The sequence below is a fragment of the Manis javanica genome, chromosome 3, assembly GCF_040802235.1.
Source record: "Manis javanica isolate MJ-LG chromosome 3, MJ_LKY, whole genome shotgun sequence".
Lineage (NCBI taxonomy): Eukaryota > Metazoa > Chordata > Mammalia > Pholidota > Manidae > Manis > Manis javanica.
This window is the reverse complement of record NC_133158.1, coordinates 89,046,615-89,073,755: the sequence shown is the minus strand read 5'-3', so window position 1 is coordinate 89,073,755 and position 27,141 is coordinate 89,046,615. Positions and strand designations below refer to the sequence as shown.

Genomic DNA, 27,141 nt, shown 5'->3' with positions numbered 1-27,141 from the left:
TAATTATTTGTTGTGTACTTTTCCCTAATATTTGGTGATAAATAAATACATATAATCAATCAATCCATAATTCTTTGAAAATAATTTTGTATTTCTCTTAATGCCTTTAACATGAATTTCATATTTTAATATTGTTTATATTCATTTTCCTTCAGTATATTAAAAGCAATTCTCAAATTAGCATGATTTTATTTTACTTAAACAAACCATCTTCAATTCACTTATTTTGCATGTGGCATTTTCAAAAGGCTCTCATAGTATGATTTTATTAGGCGCTTAGCACCAGTGTTGTTAGGGAAAATGTTTTGAAGCCCATTATATAGATTAAAAATCCAGATTATCATCTTTGCATAGTTGTCATAAATATATTTTTCCTGCTACACATGTTAATATTATACATCATTATGATATTAATAACTTTTAAGGGCTATTTTTTAAGATTTCTATCCAAAGAAATATACACCAGATGAATTTTCATCCAAAATTATCATGAAAAATAAAGTGTGGCATCTTAGATTGAAATAGTGATAAATAAAACAGTATGAAAAATACATGAATCAGTATAATGTAGAATATATTTATTATTTGTCTTTACTTACCTAAAAGTTCTGCATACTGTACAAATTCAAAAGTTACAGTAAGTGTATGAAAGAATTAGATTTAAAATATAATAAATTGACTTCAAATGATAGAGCAATTCTGGAATACATGAAAGGAAATAATCATAATTTTTGTATAGCTTGAGAGCTCTGGAAATTTGATTATTAATCTCTTACCCACTTCATTACAATATTACAGGTAGAAACAAAAATAAAAACTGGAAATGGCCCTACTTCATTTGGTAAAAATTGTCACATGTAGTAAGTAATATTAAACATTAAAAAAAGAAACCAGGAAGAGTTAATTATGTAGAAATAATTATCCAAATTAAAACTAAGCTTACAGTCTTAATTGTTTTAAATATGGAAGAAATAATTAACCCTTTTAATAGTCAAAGCCCAACTAAAAAAAGAGATGATGCACTGAAAGAGCATAACTGAGAAAATGAAGAAACTAATGGCCAAGTGACTAACAAATACAGGAAGCTATTACCACTTCAAGATCTGAAGGGGCGAAAAAACATCTCTAAAAGGAACTTAATGTTTGCTATAGCAACCAGATATAGAATCATAACATCCATTGGTGTTAAAATGTGGGAATTAAATTACCCACTACATCAAAATGGCACAAAATCCTTTGCCCACAAAGTGAATGTTCTCATTCAATTTAGACATTAAAAAGCTCACCCAATATTAATTCAACAAACATTTGTCAAGCATCTACTATGAACCAAACTGCAGTACTGAAACACTGCACAATAGTAATTTGTTCTCGCATTTATGGAACTCAGAGTTCAATGAGGAATATTAGTCATTAAACAAATATTAGTACATATAAAGATGTAATCATAAATTGTATAATGTAGTTTATATCCTCATAAGATGCTTTATTGACTCAAATCTGTTGTAGCTTTTGATGGTTGCTTCAGTTGGTATAAGTCATTGCAGAATCCAAATTCACCATCAAGATAATTCCACTGTACACATAAAGTATGTCATGGTCAGTACAGTTGTTGTCTAAATAAACTCCTATACAAGTTAATGAAATTCCAACATATACTTCCCAAAAAGTAGTTTTTCCATGAGGATTATCTACCTCATTATGTTTTTAGCTAAAAATTTAAAAGTTTAAAAATTACAGCCACAATAAAACATAAATGCAGAAGATTTAAAATTCCCTTTGAATTCAAAAGTAAAGGGTATTTAGGGAAACATTGCTAAGTAACTCAGTACATGTCGCTAATTGCACTAATTATTATTTTGTCACATTTATTACCTTCATCTTTCATAGCATGAGTAATTAAGTGACAAACACAGGTTTTATATTGTGATCAAACAATATTCTGTTACATCCACTCTACTGATGTCTTCAAAGAAAGTGCTGTCACAGTTTTTCCATAAAGAACTTGTAAGTTGATAAGTAGAAAAATTTTTCAGTTTCAAGAACATAAGCCTAAGGCCTGGATGGACTTGATAGCATGGGTATGCATATAAAGATATGCAAAGAAAGACTTCCAACAGACACTAATTTAACACAATTCTTGCTGTCTGTGGCATATGGATGCTCTTTTTTAGTTATGTCCATCGTAACTCTTACTTTAAATACCACAGGATCCTGTAGATGTAACTGGAAGCTTCACAAAAGATCTCCGCAAAATGGGAATTCTATTAATGATTGAGTTTTCTTTTAAGTGTTGGACAGCAGCCAGCAGAAACACAATGCTCATAAGCCTCAAGCAATTATGTGACTGGCTTCCACACAGGAGTAAAATAATGTGTGCATGTGCATGTATGTGTTTAAAAGATATACTGGTCTATCTCTAGGGATATTCTGTCTCATGATAGCAAAGATAGAATAATGTAAAATATCCAAACTAAACCAAGCAGGGCCAATATCATCTAAAAGTACACGAAATGAAAAATAATGGGTGCCACAGACAAAAATAACACGTCATCAAGTGATCTTCTTTCCATGTTTGATGGTGCAGAATCTTGCATCTATACCTAATTCTGACCCTTAGGAAGATCACAAGGTGCTTTGAAAGGAATGTTTTGGATCTGCCTGTCAGTACTTCTGAAGCATACCTCTGCTAATATCCACTAACTTTCTGATAATAAGCATTTTATAACAAAGAGTCAGTGTTGTTCGGTGTCAGCAGACACCATTTTGAACCATCCATTATCTAGACAGCCTGAAGCCTGGTTGAGACAATTGATACTTGAGATGGATAGTCTATTTGGCAGCCATTCATAGACATTGTCTAAGCTCTGACTCTGTACCTACTTGAGTCACTAAAAAGTTAGATTTCTAGACCACACAATTTTACTATAGGTAGTATTATGTAACAATTGGCTATTAGGTTTCATATGTGAGTAGACATGGCCATAAAAAAATATTTATGAACTTTCTGTATATTTATTTAAGACATCACAGAAAATATTCCATTTTCCTTATCTGAATAGCCGCACAATGAATTATTTTGGAATTCTAATGCTAAGAAAGAATTAGTGTATCCTAATGAATCGTGTGCTACCTTTAATTATAAGATATGTCACTCAATAAGTTTCCCTGTGCTTCCAGGATGCACAGATATAATTTTGTGCTCAAAAATGATCTAGATATCCTCTCTGATTTTTGTATTTTCTTATTTCTGTAGTTTAAATCGCTTAATTGGGAATAGCTGAAAATCCATTTTGAAAGTCTCCAGGATATATATAATAAAGGAGTAAACAGAAAAAAAAAATATGGTGGATAATGATGAATCTAACTTATTTTCTACCAAAGGTTAACAACAAAAAGTTGTTTGTGTTTTTTGTTTGCTTTGTTATTATTACACACAATACATTTTCAAAAGGGTAAGGTATTATCTCTCTTGAATCTTTACTGATGAGATTTTACTGATTGCTCAGATATAAAATTCTACTTTGATTTTTTCTATTATTAATTTCATCATAATACTGTCTATGCAACCTAAGAAGTAGTCAAATCTAAAGGCCAACTTTATTCAGACAGAGGACATAGTTGATGTACACAAAAATTAGATTCAAGAATGCTACATGTTTTAATAAAAAACTATGAGTTTTCCTCACAAGATCACAATAGTTTTAGATCTGCCCTTCTATAATAAGCAGGACTCAAGATGTTAGGCTGTTTAATAACAAACACAGATGTTTCTACCTTAAAAACAGTGAATGCTGTAGTGTAGAGGCAAATAGGAGCAATTTATTCCTATAAATTTTTGAATAATTTTTATTTCCAGTCACACACCAATTAAGATGCACTGCTGAAAGTCAGGCTTGCTTTTTTGTTTTTCTTTTTTTAAATTTTTTATTAAGGTATGATTGCTATACATTCTTATGAAGGTTTCACATGATGAAACAATGTGGTTACTACATTCACCCACATCATCAAGTCCCCACGCAAACCCCAATGCGGTCACTGTCCATCAGTGCAGCAAGTTGCCAGAGATCCACTATGTCCCCTCTCTGTGATACACTGTTCTCCCCGTGATTCCCCACATCATGTGTACTAAACATAATACCCCTCAGTCCCCTTCTCCCTCCCTCCCCACCCGCCCTCCCACACCCCTTCCCTTTGGTAACCACTAGTTCACTCTTGGAGTCTGTGAGTCTGCTGCCATTTTGTTCCTTCAATTTGCTTCATTGTTTAAACTCCACAAATGAGGAAAATCATTTGGCATTTGTCTTTCTCAACCTGGCTTATTTCACTGAACATAATGTCCTCCAGATCCATCCATGTTGTTGCTAATGGTAGGATTTGTTTCTTTCTTATGGCTTAACAGTATTCCATTATATATATGTACCACATTTTCTTTATTCATCTACAAATGGACACTTAGGTTGCTTCCATATCTTAGCTATTGTAAAAAGTGCTGTGATAAACATAGGGGTGCATATGTCTTTTTGAATCTGAGAAGTTGTATTCTTTGAGTATATTCCAAGGAGAGGGATTCCTGGGTCAAATGGTATTTCTATTTATAGTTTTTTGATGAACCTCCATATTGCTTTCCACAATGGTTGAACTAGCTTACATTCCCACCAGCAGTGTAGGAGGGTTCCCCTTTCTCCACATTCTCGCCAGCATTTGTTGTTCTTAGTCTTTTTCAATACTGGCAATCCTTACTGGTATGAGGTGATATCTCATTGTGGTTTTAATTTGCATTTCCCTGATGATTAGTGATGTGAAGCATCTTCTCATGTGTCTGTTGGCCATCTGAATTTCTTCATTGGAGAACTCTCTCTTTATATCCTCTGCCCATTTGTTAATCAGGTTATTTGCTTTTTGGGTGTTGAGGTGTGTAAATTCTTTATATATTTTGGATATTAACCCCTTGTCGGATATGTCATTTACAAAGCATCCTTGTCTTGTTCCCCATCTTAAAGGAAAAGCTTTCAGCTTCTCACTGTTAAGTATAATGTTGGCTGTGGGTTTGTCATATATGGCCTTTATTATGTTGAGGTACTTGCCCTCTATACCCATTTTATTGAGAGTTTTATCATGAATGGATGTTGAATTTTGTCAAATACTTTTTCATTATCTATGGAGATGATCAAGTGGTTTTTGTCCTTTTTGTTGATGTGGTAGATGACGTTGATGGATTTTCGAATTTGTACCATCCTTGCATCCCTGGAATAAATCCTACTTAATCATGATGGATGATCTTTTTGATGTATTTTTGAATTCGGTTTGCTAACATTTTGTTGAGTATTTTTGCATCTATGTTCATCAGGGATATATGTCTGTAATTTTCTTTTTTTGTGGTGTCTTTTCCTGGTTTTGGTATTAGAGTGATGCTGGCCTCCTAGAATGAGTATCCCCTCCTCTTCTATGTTTTGGAAAACTTTAAGGAGAATGGGTATTAGGTTTTCACTAAATGTTTGATAAAATTCTGCAGTGAAGCCATCTGGTCCAGGAGTTTTGTTCTTAGGTAGGTTTTTGATTACCAGTTCAATTTTGTTGCTGGTAATTGGTGTGTTCAGATTTTCTGTTTCTTCCTTGGTCAGCCTTGAAAGGTGGTATTTCTCTAGAAAGTTGTCTATTTCTTCTAGGTTATCCAGTTTGTTAGCATATAATTTTTCATAGTATTCTCTAATATTTCTTTGTATTTCTATGGTGTCCATAGTGATTTTTCCTTTCTCATTTCTGATTCTGTTTATGTGTATAGACTCTCTTTTTTTCTTGATAAGTCTGGCTAGTGGTTTATCTATTTTTTTTATTTTCTCAAAGAACCAGCTTTTGCATTCATTGATTCTATTGTTTCATTCTTCTCAATTTTATTTATTTCTGCTCTAATCTTTACTATGTACCTCCTTCTACTGATTTTGGGCCTCAGTTGTTATTCTTTCTCTAGTGTCATTAATTGTGAGTTTAGACTGCTTATATGGGATTGTTCTTCTTTCTTGAGGTAGGCCTGTATTGCAATATACTTTCCTCTTAGCACAGCCTTGGCTGTGTCGCACAGATTTTTCAGTGTTGAATTATTGTTGTCATTTGTCTCCATATATTGCTTGATCTCTATTTTTCTTTGGTCATTGATCCATTGGTTATTGAGGAGCATGCTGTGAAGCCTCCATGTGTTTGTGGGATTTTTCATTTTCTTTGTGTAATTTATTTCTAGTTTCATACCTTCGTGATCTGAGAAATTGGTCTTTACAATTCCAATCTTTTTCAATTTACTGAGGCTCTTTTTGTGGCCTAGTATATGACCTATTCTTGAAAATGTTCCATGTGAACTTGAGAAGAATGTGTATTCTGTTGCTTTTGGGTGTAGACTTCTGTAAATGTCTGTTAGGTTCATCTGTTCTATTGTGTTGTTCAGTGCCTCTGTTTCCTTATTTATCTTCTGTCTGGTTGATCTGTCCTTCAGAGTGAGTGGAGTGTTGAAGTCTCCTAGAATGAATACATTGCATTCTATTTCCCTTTTTAATTCTGTTAGTGTTTGCTTCACATATGCAGGTGCTCCTGTGTTGGGAGCATAGATATTAATAATGGTTATATCTACTTGTTGGATTGACCCCTTTATCATTATGTAATGTCCTTCTTTGTTTCTTGTTACTTTCTGTGTTTTGAAGTCTGTTTTGTCTGATATAAGTACTGCAACTCCTGCTTTTTTCTCTCTGTTAGTTGCATAAAGTATCTTTTTCCATCCCTTCACTTTTAGTCTGTGCATGTCTTTGGATTTAAAGTGAATCTCTTGTAGGCAGCATATAGATGGATCTTTTTTTATCCATTCAGTGACTCTATGTCTTTTGATTGGTACATTCAGTCCATTTACATTTAGGGTGATTATTGATAGGTATGTACTTATTACCATTGCAGGCTTTAGATTCGTGGTTACCAAAGGTTCAAGGTTAATTTCCTTACTATCTAAGAGTCTAACTTAACTCACTTAATATGCTGTTACAGACACAATCTAAAGTTTCTTTTCTTTTTCTCCTCCTTTTTCTTCCTCCTCCATTCCTTATATATTAGGTATCATATACTGTATTCTTTGTCTATCCTTTGATTGACTTTGAGCTCAGATAGTTTTTTAATTTTGCATTTGCTTAGTAATTAGCTGTTCTACTTTCTATACAGTGGTTTTATTATCTCTGGTGACAGCTATTCAACCTTAGGAACACTTCCATCTATAGCAGTTCCTCCAAAATAGACTGTAGAGATGGTTTGTGGGAAGTAAATTCTCTCAGCTTTTGCTTATCTGGAAATTGTTTAATCCCTCCTTCAAATTTAAATGATAATCTTGCTGGATAAAGTAATCTTGGTTCCAGGCCCTTCTGCTTCATTGCATTAAATACATCATGCCACTCCCTTCTGGTGTATAAGGTTTCTGCTGAGATGTCCGATGTTAGCCTGATGGGCTTTCCTTTGTATGTGAACTTATTTCTCTCTTTGGCTGCTTTTAATAGTCTGTCCTTATCCTTGATCTTTGCCAATTTTATTACTATATGTCTTGGTGTTTTCTTCCTTGTGTCCCTTGTGTGGGGAAATCTGTGGATCTCCATGGCCTGAGAGACTATCTCCTTCCCCTGTTTGGGGTAGTTTTCAGCAACTACCTCCCCAAAGACACTTTCTATACCTTTCTCTCTCTCTTCTTCTTCTGGTATCCCTATACTGTGAATATTGTTCCGTTTGGATTGGTCACACAGTTCTCACAATATTCTTTAATTCTTAGAGATCCTTTTTTCTCTCTGTGCCTCAGCTTCTTTGTATTCCTCTTCTCTAGTTTCTATTTCATTTATTATCTCCTCCACCATATTCAACCTGCTTTTAATACCCTCCATCGTGCTCTTCAATGATTGGATCTCCTACCTGAATTCATTCCTGAGTTCTTGGATATCTTTCCGTACCTCCATTAGCATGTTGATGATTTTTATTTTGACCTCCCTTTCAGGAAGAGTAATAAGATCCATGTCATTTACATCTTTCTCTGGAGTTATATTAATTATATTCTGGACCAGGTTCCTTTGGCATTTCATATTTGTATATGGCGCCCTCTAGTGTTCAGAAGCTCCTCTCTGGAGCTGCTCAGCCCTTGAACCAATGTCAGGGGTCACAGGGGACTGGTATTGGTGCCTGGTGGGAAGAAAGAGCTTTTTCCTGCTTCCCGGCTGCTATGCCTGCCTCCACTGCCTGAACCAGTGAGCCGAGCACACAGGTTTAAGCTTTTGTCCTAGGGCAGCCGGATATGGATCCCTGCTTTCCACAAGTGGCTGGAATCTCAGTCTCTCCAGAAATTCTGCCTGTATTAGCTTTCCAACCCTGTAATCACACAAGTATCATGAAAGCACCATGAAATGTAGGTTTGTGCTCCCAGAGCAGATCTCTGGAGCTAGGTATTCAGCAGTCCCAGGCCATCCACTCCCACCTTGTTCTGTATCTCTTCCTCCTGCTGGTGAGCTGGGGTGGGGGAAGGGTTTGGGTCCCGCCGGGCGACAGCTTTGGTATGTTACCCTGTTCCTGCTCTTTTCTCCAGGTGTTTGCAGTCTGGTGCCATCCTCTTTCCTGTTGCTATTTCTGGGTTAGTTGCACCAACTATATTTTCTAATTGTATATGGTTTTAGGAGGAAGCCTCTGTCTCTCCTCACATGCCGCCATCTTTAATCCTCAAGTCACGCTTGTTTTTGACATTATTTATAATCATCCTCAAATTTTTAATCAGATTTTTAAGAGAAAAGAAAAAGATCTATTATAACTATTGTATTTTAACATTTGAGTATTAGCATGAGAAGAAAGAATTGAAATGTTAGTAATAGTCCTACTTTATACCATTTTCTCTGGTTTAACATTAGTTTTCAGCCTACATAAAAATGGGCATCAAAAAATCAAGACTTTCCTGACAATTTACAAAATATATCAACATACGAACTATTAACCTATTTCTTAAGGGCCTAGAGAAATAATCGAGTTGATAACTCAGTCATACATACTTTAAATAGAAATCTACTGCAAGCTTAGCATTTATTTTTTTTAATGTACACCATAGTGTAATAGATTATGATAAAACCAAAGGATGCCTGTTTAATTTATTTTTATTTATGGATTAATGTTTAAAATTCTTCATGTAGGCTGGGCATTTTGAATTGATTTTGGACATATTTTTGGGGAGTGTCTAGATGATGTCTATTCCTTTTGGCATTCAAATATCCTCAGAAGACAATTTCCAAGTTCTTTCCCCTTCGATGTTCTCTGGCTCCCTTTACGTTTTCTGTGTTTAGGAGAAAGCACGCTAGTATTTTACTAAGGAACGGTTTATCATCTCTCATCAAAATCTTTCTCATATTCTACCTGAAATTTAATCCTTCCTTCTACATCAGTTTCAACTATCTCTTTATTTGTGATCCTCCTTACATGATACAAACACTTGTTCTTTTGAACTTTTAAAATGTGTTATACTCCCCATGCCATTTTTTTTCTGCTTTGTCTCATGTGGCTATGCAAACAGCATCCTGTCTCTACTACTAAACTATGTTCTTTGTTGTCAGGGACTGGATCTTATAAAGTCATTGTTTTCTGGAAATTCCTAGCTCTATGCCTTGCTCATAACAGGGGCTTCAACAAACATACACATTTATTATTTTATTGTACACCATTCCTCTGCGTGTTACATCTTTGCATGATGGGATGCCCTAGTGCAAAAACAACAGTAAGCCCTCTGCTCTATCTGTAACACAGTAGGTAAAAATTTTATTCACTCATTCAACAAATATGTAGCGATCCCCTGTGGTTATCTATATACTACCTGAGTTGGAAAGTAGAGAATTAGAAAAGGTTATATTGACCTGCTTTTTGCTGCTGCTTTCCAGAATGTAGGTGAAAGAGCCATGTAAGTTTGTGTCTCATTGCCTTTTTGCTTCCACTCCGGGACCAGAGGAGTGCTTTTGAAAGTGTGTTTCCCATAACCATTTAGGAGCTATTGAAAGGAGAAAGGATTGGGAGCCATGTGGGGAGCCATTCTACATTTTGCTTCTTTTACCAGGGCAACAGTAACATTCTTTCTTGTTTTATCATTGGATTTATGAAAAAAGAAAAAAGAAAGAAACTTTCATTTGGGGAATAAAACAAAAAATACACTTGAAAACCATGGTGGAGAGAGAAACAATGCTAGAAAGAGGACAATCTCAGAAAGGTGAATCATATTGCATTCTTATATTGTATTGCTTTTGTGATGAATTGCTGTCAGTATTCAAATGTAACATTTTTTACCATTGTTCCAAAAAATTTAAAGGATATTGTGTCATTTAACTTATAGAAAAGGCATGATTACATAAGGTGTAGTGTTCCTGTAGGCCAAATAATTTAGGAGAGATGCAGGGTTGAATTTATTTAAAAAGAAACTCAGTTGTTTTCTAATACAAGAACTCCCAAGTAAAAGCCACTTAAATGATAATGTTCCTGGTTGGTTTAATGGTCCATCTCCTCTGAGATTCTTTGTATATTCCTCTCTGTGAAGCAAGAAGGCTGCAGTAGCTCCAAGTGTTTCATTTTCTCATATCATTGTCTAAATTAAAAAGGAAAAATTCTTTTCATCACATCTCTTTCCTTTTGAGAGAGCAAAATTTCCCCAAAAGCACTCAACACACATTCCTTAGGTATGAGTTTATGGCCATGCTCCACTAACAAGAGAGACTAAAAACTGGAGTATATATATATAGCATTTTCAGCTTCTGTCAAGGGTATGGACCATACCAGCAATGGGAAGGGAGAGAAATAGTGCTCTAAAACCTAAGAAATGGTACTGAGGAGGGATGCTTAAATAAATAAAAAGCCAGATTCTAATCTGTATTAAATTAGTGCGGCCCTAACCAGATGCTGAAGTAAACTATATTTAAAGCAGTTACTTAGAATAAAATAGCATCATTTTCATTTATGATTTTCTTTCTCTTACAATGTTAACATTACAAACAGTTAATTGTGTATCACTTGTTTTATTGCTTATTCATTTTCAGTTTATTCATATTTGATTGTCATTCAAGAAAGATTAAAAAGCAAGTTTGTTTGAACTCAGCATGCGTTTTTGATTGTTGATGCCATTTATGCATAGTGTGAATTAAGATGTGCTTGTATTTTTCCCTTCTTTGATGGTTGTTTTATGTCCACCAAACTGGCTCTTTGTTACTGCATTGTTTCATCCCTTTGTTTCTATTTTGTATCTGCCAGAGGGGGGAAAATAAGATAAACATATTTTAAAGAGATTTACTTAACCAAGAGATAAATCATCATTAGACTTCACGAGAAAACATTGGATATTGTGGAAAATATTTTCATTTCTTCAACCTCAACTTTTTTCCATCATTTATAGACACCTTAGACTATAGAAAACTAGCTTGTAGTATCACTATCACCGAAGTTAGCATTTATATTTTTTTCATGTAATGTTCATATTAGACTTTATTTACATTTATCAAAGTCTGAAGTTTTCCAGCTAACTCAAGGTCTCTCTGACCAGTGAACATTTCTTAAAATAGTGAAAGATTAGAGGGTCAGAAAGATTTTGTTATCCATTTAATGTGTTGCCAAAAAAGCAAGAACCACCCTGAAGACACAGAACCCACCTTTAAAAAATATACCAATTTTTCAGTTTACATAAATTAGTAATTGACTTTGTACTCAGACACGCTTATTGATCTATAATTAAGACCTCCAGAAGCTATCTTTAAGCTGCCTTGCATTCCAAAATGTAACTTAAATTTTAGAATTCAGGAAAACCTTAAATTTTAAAAGAATTTGAAAGAATGCTGGCATATTCTTTAATCCATGATTTTGTGTAGATGTCTTTAAATTTCCATTGTGAGATTTTGTATTTTATCACTATGATCTTATTCATGTAAAAAGCATCTAGGCAACAATACATAGGAAACTGGGTCAAATTCAATATCAATTTTAAATACTGTATAGTGAATTGCTGTTATTTAGTATATATGTAAAATCACTGTTCTACTACCATCCCCACTTCCTTAAGAGGTAGGTGAGGAAATGTCTATTATAAAGGTACTTTAAGGTTTTTGGTGTACTTTGTTCACATGTGTTACAGAAAAATGTGGTCACCCCATGAAGAATTATCCTCACAAAACAGGAGTGTTAGAGGAAGAGGAAGGGAGCTCAGATGGGTGGGAAGGAGGGAGAACAAAGCTGTGAAGTCTGTTCTGGAGAGAAAAGTCCTGAAGCACCCTTCTAAAGAAAAGTACTGAAGCAAAAGAAGTAATAATTTTTTCCTTGTTGCAGTCAATATGAGTTCTGTCCTCACTGATTGAGAAGAAGAAAGATCTGGTAACAGAAAAGAGGAAAATTGTATTCTTTTTTTTTGCTGTGATTTCACTTTCAATTTACTTTGTTTTAGTTTTTAATTAATAAACTTTACTTTTTAGAGAAGTTTTAGATTTATAGCAAAATCGAGAGGAAGTACCCAGTTCCCATACACTCCCTGTCTTAATTCATTTTCAATTTTTATCAAAGTGGCATTTGCTCTTGTTTTGGTGTGAGAGGTCCACACTTTAAAGAAGAGTTTAAGTACAGCAGCTTAGCACATAAAAAAGGCTTGCTCCATCACCCAGTCAACCCAACAACCTGTAATATTACACTTTGTCAGATAATCTCTATGAGGTTTCAGACACAAGTCAGCAAGTTTAGCAAAGAAAAGCAGAGATCATATTAAGAGGAAAAGTAGTGAAGAGTACCTTAAGATAGTTTGAAATTATTTTCCTTTGCACTGTTACTTTCTTTCCTACAACTTCTTATAATGTACACTTTTTTTGATACTTTCACTGAATTCTTCATTGGTATTTCAATTTATTTAGAAAAAAATTAGCTATGATAAGTTTATGGCTCTGAGTATGGTGATGTTAGGACCCTGGAGAAAAGAATTAAAACTTTCTGTTCTCAAAATATTTCTTGCACCTTTCCTCTACATCCATTCCTAATCACAACAACCCATGTTCAAGTTCTTAATCTCTTTGGGCTCGGTTTTACAATATTTGTTCATTTTTCAATCCTGACCTGCTCTAATCCATTCAGTACTGTCAATGAATCTCCTAAATCACAAATTTTTTGCAACCACTTATCTATTTTAAAAGTATGAAAGAATTAAAACTTCACTGGCTATCTTCCTATCCTCTATTACTATCTAATCGATGTCAAAGTCTATCTCCTGAAATACTGGACTCAGATAAAATTAATTTAATATACAGACAGCAAAGTTAGACACTGTCATGTAGAAGAGGGTAATGACTATTCAGGGGTCTGGAGTTTCCACTGCTTTTGTGGAAATGAGCTGGAGGAAAGTATTCTGATTCCACCATACCTTGGCCCAGTTATTTAGATAGAAACATCAGCAGAACAGACGGGAAGGGCAATTAATCAGGTTACCACTGTCTGATAAAATTATCCCTTAAGGCAATTCAACTCCCTCTGTTCTAATTTTGTGCTCTCAGGAGAAATGTCTCATCTATAATTTCATCTCCTTAGAGAACCTAACTACCCAGGAGGGTATGCCCTTGCAGATGACTTGTCCCAGTTGCCAAGCCCCCAAATACCCCTCCAATATAGTTTGAAACATTGGCAGTCAAGTTTGTAAATTAGCCTCACATGACTTCAGCTCTAGTGACTTGCTCCCCCAGGATGAGAACAACTGTAGCAATCTGACAAATCCACATTCTTAATCTCCACCAAGACCCTGGAAATTCCATTAAACTCCATTTTCTGAGACACATCCTGAAAAGTAGCCTAAGTCACTCACAAATGTTACTAAAAATTTAACTTGGTTTGACATTTATCATTTAAGCATTTGCTTGATTTATTTGGTGATGGCCCTTTTTGAAATTTGTTAGGTATTCTTTCATGCTGACTTCAGCAAAATAACTCATCCTGCTGCAAAAATTAGTGTGGGTTAGTTTTATTCCAAATCACTTCAACACCCAGACTCTAAAGATACAAAACACTAACATTATACATCAGTACCTTCTGGAATAAAATTATTTCAAAAAGATCTCATCAGTAAAGTCTTACCTTTAAAAAATTCCTTATTAGTCCCAATGTAAAATACTACTTACAATTATAGAAAAATAAAAGCTTCTAAAATATTCACACTGAACTTTGGTGTCTGAAGATCCATTACACACTCCCTCTTAAAGTATGAAGTTCACCCTCCCATTAAGCAACACTGTATCATGCAAATCTTTCATATTGCGGAAATAATATGTATACATGGCTAAAAATGTCTCAGTATTAGCCTACTAGAAGTAGTTCAACAGATATTTGTGTTTAGAAGGTTTGGTTGGATTTTCAGCTCCAATGTACGGCAATTATTTCACCATATTATGCCTGTTTCCTCATCTATAAAACGAGAATATAGACTCACATCATAGGGCTATTTGGAGGTTAAATGATTTAACATATAGAGAGTGCTTAGAACATTTCTCATTACAGATTTAGGCCTCATGATTATTCTCAAATGCTGGTTCATTACAGCAGAGATGGAAATCAGAGTCTTTTCACTCTACTTCTCTGTGGCTTTGCTGAGGCCTCCAGAGTTACGCCCACTACGCAGGATTTGTGAATGTGAAACAAGTTCTGGCAGCTATGGAATATTTTCCCATTGTGGTAATAGTTTGGGTTGGCAGATTCTCTCAAAGTGGCTCTTCTCAGATGCTTTCATTATAAGGTGTGAGTGACTGTAACTGTAGCTGGCTTGGATTGATTGGCCTGAAGAAATCTACATCTCTCTAGTAATGCATTTCCAAAATTTTGGTGACCAGTGGCCAAGAATTCTCTATTGACTCAGGGTACTAAGTCTGTAGAATAAACTGGGATATTTATTGCTTCTTCAGCCCCAGTGGATTCACATGGTCTTTTAGTGTCTTGTTTTCTTTTTAATAGGAAGAGGTTCTAAATATTTGCAAAATTTCAACAAGTATATTAAGAAACATGTTCCTATGAGTGAGATAAAAATACAAAAATATCTTCTCTACATTTCAGTTTCCACTCTTGACCCCTGAATGCATAGATATGTTAGTTGGCTGGGATAGATAAACAATTTGCTTTAAAAATGATTCAGGAACATATTTTTGAAATATTTCATAAGCAGGTTTAAAAAAAAGTTCAATCTTATTTTTCTCATTTTTAGTTCTTCTTTTGTTCTTCAAAGCTTCTTGCCTACTAACTCTTAATATTCTTGTGATAGGAAATCGTAAGATTAACAAATTGCAATGAATTTCATGTCTACTTTTACCTCAAATTTTTAAATATATTATTTTCATAGTCCTAATGTTATTGAGCTGTAGTATCTGATATAAATTTAAATCTTACTCAAGAAAGACACCATACATTGTCTTTCTCTACTTTGGTGATCAATATGTAATTTTTCCAAAATAGAGTATGAGCAATGAAGAATAGGATTTTACTTTCCCATAATAATGAGCATATTCAGGATATGAAGATCTGAAAAGAATTTTGGTGAGTAATGAGACCTACTTACTAAAGCTTTTTAGGTATTTATAAATCACTATAACATGCTAAAAACCTATTTTACCACATGTGCATAAAATTTACATGGAATTGAAATATGATTATATTTCCTTTTTAAAACTGATTTTTTCTTTATCATTCTGATACAAAATGGTCACTTCAGATCAAGCTCCTAAAACTCTCTTTTTGCTCCCACCATCTTGAGTTTTTGCCTGGAGACATTTAATGAACAGGACAAAAAGGAAAAAAGAAAATTCCATCTGTATATCTCTTTGGAAATTCAGGTTTCTTGAAGATCAGGGACAGAACTCAATAGATCCCTCAACGTTTAAACTTTCTGAATATGACATGATTTGTAATATAGGAGTAAAGGCACATCAAAGTTGGCAATTCAAAAATGTGACCTGTCTATTGTATTTAACTTTCAGGTGAGCTCCTGAGTGTCTTCCCGCTGTGTCTCTTTCCTGTCCCGTTTTAGGCAGGTGTAAGAATAATAGCAATGATTTTTTTCTATGTTTTAACAGCATAGTTTATAAGAGGATGCTGTTAGTTTATCATTAGAAAAACAAAGTACAATATCTACATGTCATAAGTTTAATGTGCTGTATCTAAAGGAAATGTAAAATTATATCCAGTATTTCAAGGTAGAAAATAATTTTTAATTCTAAAATGCATAACTTTAGTTGGTTGACTCCATGTCTTACAAAAATATTCTCTATTTATTTTACTAATGTATGTTCCAAAATCAATAAATGATTAATTGGCTTTAAGACATACTGAGCTCTTTTGTATATTCATAAGGCAATATGAACAAGCAAATCAAGTAATGTCATGTAAAAGTTGAAATACCCTTTTGCTTAAAAATTCTTTCAGAGATCTAGAGATATCTAGTTTCAGATATAATAATCATCAGTAAGTGCCACAAGCACTCAGCATCTGGGAAGGCAGTAAAATGGAGAAGTAAATGTTTATGAATGAAATAACAACTAATAAATAATTGATATATGTCAATTATATATATTATATATACCTAAACAACTTTTAGTTCATAAACCTCTCCACCAATTCTAGCTTTGTATATGTTAAGTCCAAAGTCACATCACTATTTTTAATGAGTCATATTCATCTAGATAAAAAGAGGAATTATTGAATATTTTATATTTTACATAGTTGGAAAGAAATGTAAGAATATTTTTAGCTTAAGTTTAAGCTTTGTCCTAACACATATCTCTGAAGATTATAGGGAAATATTGTTCTCCTTTGTTATTTTGTACTCTTCCTTATAGGGAGGGAACTAGTCAAGTACTTTTCTTATTGGCAGTCATAATGAGAGCTATATATATTAATAATTTAAGAAAAGCTTAAGAGACTTAATAAACACAGTAACTTGGTGTAACACATATAGGTATGCCTTTGTTGATTACTTGAAGGTTATCTAACTGCATAGTTTCCTTAAAGACAATTGCAGAAAGATCAGAAAATGGAATCTTCTGAAAGCAAAGAATTGCTAACCTATGAAGCACTTGTATTTATTTGTCAAAGAAAATTCTCTAAAGGGGAATATATTTTCTTACACTCAACTATCTTACATTCTTCTAGATAAATCTTTTTTTTTCTGTATGAATAGATATAATTCTAAATACTGTGTGCTTGTCAGATCCTTGAAGTGACTTGGAGAAGGCCTTATTTTCAAAATTATCTTGTCAATTTCATTGTGACAGTAACAGAGGCAGGTAGCAGCAGTTTTCTTCTGATTATGTTAAAATCTCATCTATTATTTAGTTTAAAGCTGACAGCATATATTAAGGCTTAATGAAGGCTTTCAGTAATTTCAGACTAAATTTATCTAACCCAGTTTTATACGTTTTTGTCATTTGAGGGTTATAATTTGATCAAAGGTTAATTTCAGGAGTTTTTCCAAATTATTTCAACATTAAATAAGTAGAGCATGAATTTTTGGGAAATATATACACATGAAACTATTTTTAGCAGAAATGGAATTATAATACAACCATTTTTTAAAAATCTGTGACTTTTTCTAGTAGACGAATGAAGTAGTTACCATTTCTGTCTTCATTTTCACCTAGTACTCAGGTCTAGCTCATCCTCTCTGCCCTCCATGTCAGTTGTACTAATTCACATAATATAGTCTTCGTATCAGTGGAAAATATTGGACTTATTGATCTATGGAATAGTATCAGATTAATTTCATAGAAAAATATAAGAAAAAATATTTAGGTGGAGATATATTTAAAGACTAAACATTTTGCTAGTAATATTGAATTTAGTTCCAATAAAATTTAATATTATTTGCTAGTAATATTAAATTAAAAAAAATTATCTTGCTTTCCTGTGGTTTCCTTTTTCCAACAGTTTTCTCCCATTGGACAGTATCAGCTGAGAGACAATGTTTACAGCCTTTCTTGGAAAATGTGAATTCCTAGAGTTCAGAAGAAAAGAAAGTGTTTTTACTTACTTCTCACATTCTCTCTTGAAACTAACAACATTTTGAACCAGCAGAGAATTGGTGTCCTGTAGCCAATACTGTGAATAACTGCCAGCTTCAATGTTTCTAGAATTCTCTAAATGTTATGTGGAAAACAATGACACAGTACATGTGCTGAGGTTAAAAACCCTCCTAACCAGATGTACAACTGAAATTTTTGTAACAAATGCCCTATGTTGGCAATAAGTCTATAGTCTTCCTTTTGTGTAAAAGTGTGGCAAGCCCAAATTAGTGGGTTAAAAACAAATTGAATTCTAGCAACAAATGGTGGAGAATTTGGATATTTATAAATTATTTTTGAGTGACACAATTTGCCATTGTGTATGGTTGGTATGAAATTAACTGTAAGTCCAGGGAAAGGAAATCCTGGGGCAAAATACCCCTAAAGATCAAAATCAGTCAAAGGGAGAAATAAAGTTTAAAACCCATTTATTGCTCACAAACTGCAGTTCCAGGCCATCTTTCTTCTCTGCTCCGGCAGCAACCACACCGGCCCTCCCCCTCACCTCTCAGGTACAGATAAGCCCTCTGTTGCCCACATAATCACCCATTGATATGGAGATGAACTTCTCCACCCCTGAGGAAAGATGCAAATGCACTAAAGCCATACTTTTTTCCACCTCTGAACATCTATTGATATGCAGATATACTAAAGCCAGGCGAGATATTCTGGAAATGTTTCAATTTTACCCACAATCCACCCTTCCAGAAATCTCGCCTTACAATTTACTTGATCCCCCTCTTCTGACCAATCTAGTAACATGCAATAGCAACAGCAATAAAATCTTGATAATCCTCAAGCCAGAGGATTCAGCTAGGTTACTTTATAGCACAATCTCTCACTAAGCACAAAAATACATTTCTACACTTGTTTACTCATTCCTAACAAGCATGCTAAATTGCTCACAAAACTTTTACCAAACATTAGACAAGGTCAAGCCTCTCTTTAAACATTATTTTCTTGACAACAGCAACACAATCACAATTCTCAAGCCAGAGGATTCAACTAGGTTCAAAGTCTCATGCAGATTAAGTCCAAAGCTCATCCATTCCAGCCATCATGCGGCAGCTGCAGCCAGGGGGTACATCCAGGATGCAAAGACTGTAGAAGCAAATAGCCCTGATTGTTGGGGGCCACTTTGCTGTTGTTACAGGAATACACAGAAGGCCAGCTTCCAGGCCTTTCCCCTAGGTGCCAGAAGAGCCAGCGATCGCTGATCCATGTGTTGAAATATCCAGGGCCACATCCATTTTACTCCTAATTGCTGCACCCATCCTTGCAACACATGTCCAATAAAGTGGGTTCCTCAATCGCTCTCAGTAACCAGGGACGGACCATAGGCTGCAGAGAGACACTCTAGGCTCCTCTTGGTGGTTTGCTCATCTGTACAATGTACAGGGCACTCCTTCCGGGCTTGGCTGACTTCTTCAAAGGTGAAAGACAAGCCACACCGATGGGCCCACATTGTCTTGAGGTGTCTGTGCCATGCCACTCTGTGGCCTTTGGGTCCAGTCTCGCACCCACCCCCATGATGGGATAGGAGGTTATTACCTTGGTTGGAGATGTTCTGGTGATGGACCCTTGCAGCCAGCAAGGCATGGTACACAACAGCCAGTTGCTTCAAGGTGACCCGGACCTCTGCTCCTTTCCATGGTGTGGCCAGGCTCTGGCCGGCAGCAAGAGCAGCAGCAGTGGCAGAAGCAGTAGCCTTAGGCTCGGGCCATGGGCCGGGGTCGGCGTGGCCAGCAGTGGTGGTGGTGCCTCTATGACCACACGAGTGTAGACACATGTCCCTCAGCACAAGCACCTCTTCTCCCCATCATTTCTAGGGGCAGCCCTCCCAAAGGTCACACCCATTATGACAGATTTTGGGTTCACAGGAATCCTGCCAACACTATGCCAATTGTAAGTCGGGGGAAAGGAAATCCTGGGGCAAAATACTCCTAAAGACCAAAATCAGCCAAAGGGAGAAATAAAGTTTAAAACCCGTTTATTGCTCACAAACTGCAGTCCCAGGCCGTCTTTCTTCTCTGCACCAGCAGCAACCACACTGGCCGTCCCCCTCACCTCTCAGGTACAGACATTCAAAATTACACCAGGGAGCACTGGATCATAGTGTAAGGAAGGTATTCTGTTAAGGGAAGAAAGTTAAAGTGAGGTGTGCTAATGAGCAGGTTACCACTGTGAGTGAATTGAGCTCAAGCTTTTTTGGCAACCCCTAGGAAAATAGAATCCAGCTCAGAATTGTCCAGTCCGATGTGAAGAAAGTTGAGGGTTTGTGGATATTTACCACCACCTCATCTATCATTGGTTGAAGACTTTTCAGCCTGGGAAAGGATATTAATTCCCTGCCGTTCTAGCCAGTCTGCCCCCACTGCATAGCTCAGGCCTGTGCAAGTCAGAAACAGCTTTCAGGTGTAGTGTTGCAAGAGTTCATGGTACAAATGCAGTGTACAAGGTTAGTGAGTGCTGTGGATATATGGGCAGGGTACCCCCAGCACTTCTTAAACATGGACTCAGATTTTGATATGGGAGTAAGAAGCCAAAAAATAAAAAATATTTACAGATATCTATTTAGCATATACTATAAGGCAGTGTGATGAAATTATTTGTGGAAATGGGCTAAAATAGCATAGTAACTTAAGTTCAAATGTTATACACAATGTTACCTTGGCAACATGTGTCTGTTAGGAATGTGACTAAGCTGGAGTCAAGCAGGAAGCTGCTCTCAATGTAAACAAATACAGAAAACAGAAAAGACTAGTCCTATGTGGCAGGCATACCATTCAGGTGTGGCATCCAAGGGGACCCAAAACTTTAATTCAGATAAGGGAAATGGTTAGAGCTGGGTTTATTCAAACAGCCTCACATACAATCTTCAGGGTATTACTTGGCAATCAGGCAGGAATGGGCAGTACTGTTTAAAGTTTGTAAGCAAGGAAAAGGGAGAAAGAATGCAGCTTCAGTTAGGGAAAGATAATAGGCTAGGAGTCAAGCCCAGGCTGAAGTTCACAATGAGAGAGAAGATATTGTATATCATGCAGTATCACCAGTGAAAATTGGAAGAAAATCCTTCTTTTTATGCTAAGAGAGACCCAAGAATTAACATGGTCTGTTTATTCACCAATATATTATAAGTGACTAGAACTGTGTCTGAAATACAGAAGGTGCTTAAGAATTATTATTAGAAAGGACAAATAGAGATATTCCAGTTTGCTTCTTGCTGCGATGGGTCCTGGAATGAGCAAGCATGAGGAGCCAGGCAAAGAGAACTTTTGGAAGAGGAAGTAATGATAAAGAGAAGCAGAATAGGAATTCATCTGGACCACTTCATCTTAGTACTGGAAAGTGACTTAATTAAAATTTCCTTTGGATTTAATAATGTGTATTTATAGTCAAATTGCCTATTTGAATTATACCTAGGAAAAAAAATGGAAGGATTTAATAGGTTTAGAGTTCAGAATCTCAGAATACTAAGGCATATTAATATTTAAAATTGCCTTCAAAAGAATGTGTAAATTTGATGGATATAAAATATATTTGCATTTTCACAATCAAATAACAATGCAAAGAATATATACATCATGAGGTGGTGATTCAGAAATTCTCATGGATTTTGCAAACAGGGACCACTTGGTCTAGAGTAATTGTACTCCAGGAATAAATGTGAAAAAGTCAAGATGCTGGGATAAATCGCAAAAACATAATGAGGAATTGAGGAAGGAGAGTATTAAAAGCCCAATTTAGGGAAGGGTTTGTGAGAGTTTAGCCATCTAAAGTAGAGAAAAAAAGGAATTGCTTATTTTCCTTCTTCTGGAAATATTCAAAGAGTGACTATGGTGATTTTTCAAAGAGATAGTAGGGAAAGTTTTAGCAATTAATTGTAGATAGTAAAAATAATATTTTCCAAATTATTGGTAATTTCATCACTCAATGACATAATAAATATGTTAACTAGATTTCAGATGAAGAGACAACAGGAGTGGCATGAGTAGGAAAATGATTTGGAGTGAGAACCAAGAAAGTTACACATACAGATATAAATTAAAGGAAAGATCCTTCATTTCTAGCTTCCTTACTTACCTCTCAAATTGCACTGCTTAGTTTTAGCCCTTGAAAAAAATCCAGTGTTTAACACGTTGTCATTCTCAATTAATTTGAAACAATATCCTTTGTTTTGTGATACATTAAAAACAACTTAAAATATGCAAAAATTCTACAGCTGTAGGCTACAGATTTATAATTTTACTCATGGTATTTTTATTTAAAATGGTGCTCAGTGGTTACCTGTATCACTTCGCACAGAGGCTAACACTGTTATAACAGAGACATTTCAAAATATAGTGGTTTAAATAACACATATTTTGTGTGTCTCTCATGTAATAGCCTTAAAGTGAGTGAGTGTGCCAGGCTGTTGAGCTGTCTCAGTTTCACATATCACTCAAGGAAGCAGGTTTTATCTGTCTTGTCCTTCTGCCATATTACAGGATGCTGCCTTCTTCTCATGGTTCCAGTTTGGTAAATCCATTGTTTCAGCTTCCAGGGAGTGGAAAAGAAATAGGAAAAATATAAAATCAAAGTGTGAAGTCCTAGACTCAGAAATGATATACTCCATTCTATCAACAAAAACTTAATTATGTTTAACTTCCAGGGAAGCTGGCAGCCATCTGCCCTGCTACAAATATATTTTAAAGGAGAGATGGAAAACCAAATTTAGGTGGACAATAAGCAGTCTGTGGCATTACTCAAAATAAAAGACAGAACATGAGGTACCAGCCTATTCAAATCATCAGGATGTTTGAATTTTCTAAAGTTGCAGTTTTGTAAAGAGTATGCATTTTCTGGTAAACAAAAGAACATGAAAATTCCTATAGTTGATCTAAAGAAAATATACCCATCCCATTTCTTTTTTCAGGTTATATTTTTAGTGTTTTTTATGCTTTTAGTAAGAAAGTTTATTCTATGCCTAAGAAACTAAGTGGCATTGAAAATATAAAGCTCATTTTTGTGTAAAAAGGTTTTTGTAATATCTGTATTTTAACTATTAATATCAGTTTGTACATAAAAGAAACTCAATCCTAATATACCAGGTTATTTTATTCAGACACTATCTCTAATTTATAGATCTTAGGAACTCCAAATTCCAATTTAGCCTTCAATCTGTAAGTAAGTGTACCAAGAAGATTCTCTAACAGACTCTATAGAACTTGATAAAGGAAGCTTGACTATATTAAAGTAATCCAGACTTTTCTTATTTCCTCTGGTGACATATTTTAATGGATGGCTTAATTTTAATAACATGTTTTATACCACAGCCTTCCACTACTACTTAAAAACTCCATTTAACAATATTTACTGTATTTATTCTCAATTATTTGTCTATTTTGCTCATTTAGTTAATTGCTAAAACATTTTTTTGAATTATGCTAAACATTTTTCTTAAATATTTTATTTTGCCCTGGGGGAAAATATATAAAAATTAGACTTTTATACACACACAGAGGTATGCTTATAGATAAATAGATACAGAGATAGATATTGAAACAGACATATATATACATATATATATGTGTGTGTATGTATATCTATATATATAGACATAGATGTAGATATATCAGTTGTACTCTGTGCACCCATATTTCATTAATTTGGCTTGGATAATTTGGAGCCTGTATCACATTGTCTATGTTGGGAGGAGATAAATAACATTTATTAAAAGTCTATATGCCCCATGTGTTTTATGTACATCATATTTATGCTCATAACAACTCTGCACAGTAGATGGGATTATTACTCTCTTCTCTCTCTTTTTTTTAAAATACATGGGGAAATTAAGTCTCAGAGAATAAGTAACTTGGCAATGCTACTGAGCTAACAATTGATGAAGTATCTGGGCACTTCTATTCTATTATAGCATGTGTATTCCTTTTGTAAATTACTACAAAATACCATTTACATATTGAGCCACTGGTTTCTTACACAATTTTGATTGCAGCTGCGTCAGTAATGTCTCTTTTTCATATATGAGTAATTAATATTGTATCTGTGTCACATATTCAAAACAGAATCTAACAATAAATTGAACAGTTAACTTGATTAACTATATACATTTATTTCATTGCATTTATATGTCAGTATAATGAGGATTACATTTCCATTGAAAATGAACATTGTTATTTAAAAATTCTTCTATTTAAAGTGTAAGTTTAATAAATGAATATATGAATTATTTTACTGAGCACAGTGAGAGATAATGAAGGAGGTATCATGGCAGAAAAGCATTAATATTAAATATTTACCGTATAACTCACTCTTATTGGACACAGCTGTCGATAAAATATGCCCTTACTCTTGACAAGTAGCTCCTGTGTTTTGCTTGTAGATTAGTTTGCAGCCCTGCTCTGTATTCTTTATCTTCATCACTGCACCAGTCCTTTAATTAGGCAGTGAAATCTTCTGCATAGTGATTAGGAAGTCACAGTTAAGAAGGTGTTACAAAGAGATGTCTCTGGAAGCAACTCAACATAGCTTTCTGCTTTGGAAATTCCTCCATGTATAGTATCAGGAAAACATGTTCATATTTCAAAAGCAAGTGACAGCTGACCTTCAGTTAATCAGGTTTACAAAATTTTTAATCCTCAATCCTGAAATGTTGGGTGTAAATAGAGTAAGTCTTGAACCATGGTTGGCAAAGAATGGTAACTTCGTTATTTAACCTGTGAAACAGAGGTGGTGAAGTACTTTTGTGTTGGAATTTGAACAGATTTTAGATTCAAGACTGCATTTGATCTTACGCCAATTTTTTGTTACTATTCTGTATTAACCAAATTTGAAAATAATATTTTAGAAAACTGAGAAATGGATCCCTTTTCATAATTATCCCATTATAAACACTTTATAAAAGAAGTAATGATTTCAGAATCACAATTCATGATTACCTAGTTCAAAAATATAATTGACCATGGTAAATATGACTTGATACTACCTAAAAGACTATAGGACTGAAAAGACAGATAATATTTATGATAATTTTATCGCTGTGGAGAAGCTATCTTTTTTAATACATCAAATGTAACATTTAAAGTTATTACTATTCACAAAGTCAAGATAAGAAAAAAATATTGATGCTATGAGAAATGAACTTAAAACATAAAAACAAAAAAGTTAACAAGGAAAACTCATACGCTACTAGAACACGGATTAGCATCTTTGATGTTTTTTCATCATTTTATGTACCAGAGAGGATTTATTTAATTTTTTTTAAGTACCTCTTCTGTGATTTGGATGAGCTAGTTTCTAGTGATGGTAAAGGTAAGTAAGGTAAATCATATTGTGGGGATATAAATACTAACATCATTTTTGTTAAAATCAAAATTTTTGGGAAAATCAAACATGTTGAAATCAGTATCACCAGAGATTTAAAAGGGATTAAAACAATTTTATATGACAAGATTGAATATAGAAAGAGGTTACAAATATCTTTTCACCAGCATAGAAAATTTTTTAATCTAATCCTAGTTTTGTCAAACAATATTTGAAATATTTATTGGTGAATGAAGTTTTGTCTTGTAGTTTGCAATCTTCTGGAGATAATTCTAGATCTTTAAATCTGTTGACGATAATGTCTGGGGCAGTTTCAATTCACAATCTTTCTTTTTTTCATAGTTTTTTTCTGGTTCCATTTTAGGACACATATTCTCTCCTACCAGGCAGTAAAGAGTAATTCAAAGTGTAAAACTGTGGATACAAACTTCGTGGATAGAAATCTCAGTCTTAACCGTAGGACAAATTCTGTATCCTCTCTGTGGCCCAGGTTTCTCATCTGAAAGATTAAAATAGTAATAATCTGTCCTCAAAATTCTACTTAAATATAAATCAGTCACAGAGTTGTAGGTATAGCACAGGTAATATCGTCAATAATATTGTAATACCTTTGTATGTTGAAAAAAATTGAGATTTGACATATATGTTAATAATTTTCATTTTTTTTCGAATCTTGCTCCAGTTTTTAGACCATTTTATTTCACAACCTCATTCTTCTTCCCTTATTTGTTAATATTTGACTAGTAAGAAAAAATCAAATAAAACTTTATGAATAAAAAAAGATAATAACCTGTGCCTCATTGGGTTGTATTGATGAAATAAATTAATGTAAAGTTCTTGGAACCATGCCTGGCAAATAGCAGGCACTTGGAGTACTATTTCTAGGCCAGTAGAGCTAATTAATAAGTTTTTGTAGTTTGCCTTCCTAACGTCTTTTTCATCATATTGGGACATCTCACAATCTAATTAAAAGTATAAAAAGGAAAAGGAGACCATATAGGAGAAGAATAGCTATATTTTTGAAATCAAAATACAGTTTCAGCACCCATGATGTATTAGCAATATTTTACTCTGTCCTATACTAACTCTCAATTCAGATACTTTGTTCACCTTTCCAGAGAACAAGCCACTATTTTTTTTCTACATGGGTAGAATAGCAGAGAGGCAGTTTTGTTGATGTCCTGGACAAACATTAAACCCTTTTGCCCCCACTTCCATTTGTAATGAGAAGATTCCCCCAAAGCTCAAGTGTTGGGGACATTTTGCCCTGTAAATCAGTTTGTTTCTCAACCTTACCCACTATCAGTGTTGGATGCTGTTGTCAAAGGATCGGATAAGCAGTAAATCATTTGTCCCTGTTTTCCAGCTTACAAATGTCCATGCTCTTCTCCCCTCTCTTCTATCCTTTTCCCCAAACCTGAGTAGTTATGCTTTTTTAGAACATTATTGACCTTTCCCATTAGGCTTGAGGAGGAAAAAGTTAGAGTCCATTTAAGCATTTTGACTGCAAAGCCTAGAAAAAACTTTTAAAAACAGTACTCAAAAATAATTGAGGATATTTAATCAGAGATTTAAAGTTGTTTCATGAAAAACTCTGCTAGTATGCTGCCAAATTTTCCAGTTCCTTAGATGGGGACTCTTGTTTAAACATACCATGCAAACTATTTTCTTCATACAACTGCTTATCCTAACTAGGGCTTATAAGAAGCCCTGCTGCTCTGGGTATTTGAGA

General features: G+C 34.5%; 1 protein-coding gene across 5 annotated transcripts in view; it reads left to right on the top strand.

Annotated features, from left to right (window-relative positions):
* Nucleotides 1-27,141, top strand: part of CADM2 (cell adhesion molecule 2) — a 1,133,262-nt gene that overhangs the window by 474,532 nt on the left and 631,589 nt on the right. The window lies entirely within an intron of this gene.